This window comes from Procambarus clarkii, chromosome 29 (genome assembly GCF_040958095.1).
Source record: "Procambarus clarkii isolate CNS0578487 chromosome 29, FALCON_Pclarkii_2.0, whole genome shotgun sequence".
NCBI lineage: Eukaryota > Metazoa > Arthropoda > Malacostraca > Decapoda > Cambaridae > Procambarus > Procambarus clarkii.
Genome location: NC_091178.1, coordinates 6,847,849 through 6,849,134, shown reverse-complemented (window position 1 = coordinate 6,849,134; position 1,286 = coordinate 6,847,849). Strand labels below are relative to the sequence as shown.

The window sequence follows — 1,286 nt, the reverse complement described above, 5'->3', positions numbered from 1 at the left end:
ATTAGAAAGAACTTTTTTAGTGTCAGAGTGGTTGACAAATGGAATGCATTAGGAAATAATGTAGTGGAGGCTGACTCCATACACAGTTTCAAGTGTAGATATGATAGAGCCCAATAGGCTCAGGAACCTGTACATCTGTTGATTGACGGTTGAGAGGCGGGACCAAAGAGCCAGAGCTCAACCCCCGCAAGTATAACTAGGTGAGTACTGAAAGCCAACAATAGAGCCTCTGCCAGTCTTAAATGGAAAGGTAAAGCATGAAAACTAGTTCAAGGCAGCTCCCTGAGATGAAAGGAAAAGAAAAAGCAGGAAGGGAACGGGAACGAGCAGGAAAAGGTGCCAAGCCATTACGACTACAGTAGCACTTGGAAGGGATCAGTATATGGCTTTGGGATGGAATGGGGGGCGGGTGCAAATCTTAAGTAAAAACAGAATTAGAGAGCAAGCAAGCACTTCCTTTTGTTCTTGTATTGGCATCCTTAGTGATATTTAGCATCTTTTAAATATCCTGCACCTCTGATGGTGCTACAGTCTCCCCGACTTGGTGCCCTCTTTCGATAATTACTAGTACTTCCTTTCTCTTAATTTTTCTTTCATCTTGCAGAGAGCTGCCTTTAGATTTTCATGCTTCACTTTATTTACTTACATCTTGCCTATTTTCTTGCATTATAATGGCATCCTCGCTCTTTTTTTTACTTATGAGGTTCCAGGATACACCAAAATGCTGCCACTTTCCCTTCATATATGTGGGTTCGGTTATTAGATGTTATTGCTAATGCTTCTAGATATGAATTTCAGTACTGTATTCTACTATCCTATTCATGTACATTGACTTTTGATAGGCTTAACCCTTGAAATGCACATACCTCATTACAACTTTTGATCAAGTGCCCCTTTGCACTACCAATTATGGCATTCAGTTCTCCCCAGCTAAAATATGTTTTGTTACTGGTACCGAAGCATGTAGTTCCTCACCTTGTCACTCCATGGAAAACACACACTAGTCTTAGTTGCCTCATACCACTTACCTTCAAAACTGGCTCCTCAGTTTGCACTCCTTCCTTCTCATGCCTAAACTAGGCTACGACTCCCTCACTTATGTCACAGCTTCATCCTCGAACCTTTGTCTTGATGCTCTGCACCATCCTCAGGTTTCTTGCCTCTGGTGTCTTTCGTTCATCCTTTATCTAGATCTTACAGAGTTTGAAACCGGTGTTCCACTGTAATTGGCACCCCCCTACTGTTTCCTCTGGGCCACCGATCATGGCTTCAAGTTCTCTACTACT

The 1,286-nt window shown here is 42.3% G+C and overlaps 1 protein-coding gene across 1 annotated transcript in view; it reads right to left on the bottom strand.

Annotated features, from left to right (window-relative positions):
• The window catches only part of LOC138349577 (multivesicular body subunit 12B-like), a 36,013-nt gene extending 34,963 nt beyond the window's left edge, over positions 1-1,050 (bottom strand). Inside the window, exon 1 of the mRNA XM_069333362.1 lies at positions 1,029-1,050. The gene's annotated coding sequence lies outside the window, so the exon portion shown is untranslated. The remainder of the gene's footprint in view (positions 1-1,028) is intronic.
• Positions 1,051-1,286: the final 236 nt, after the last annotated feature.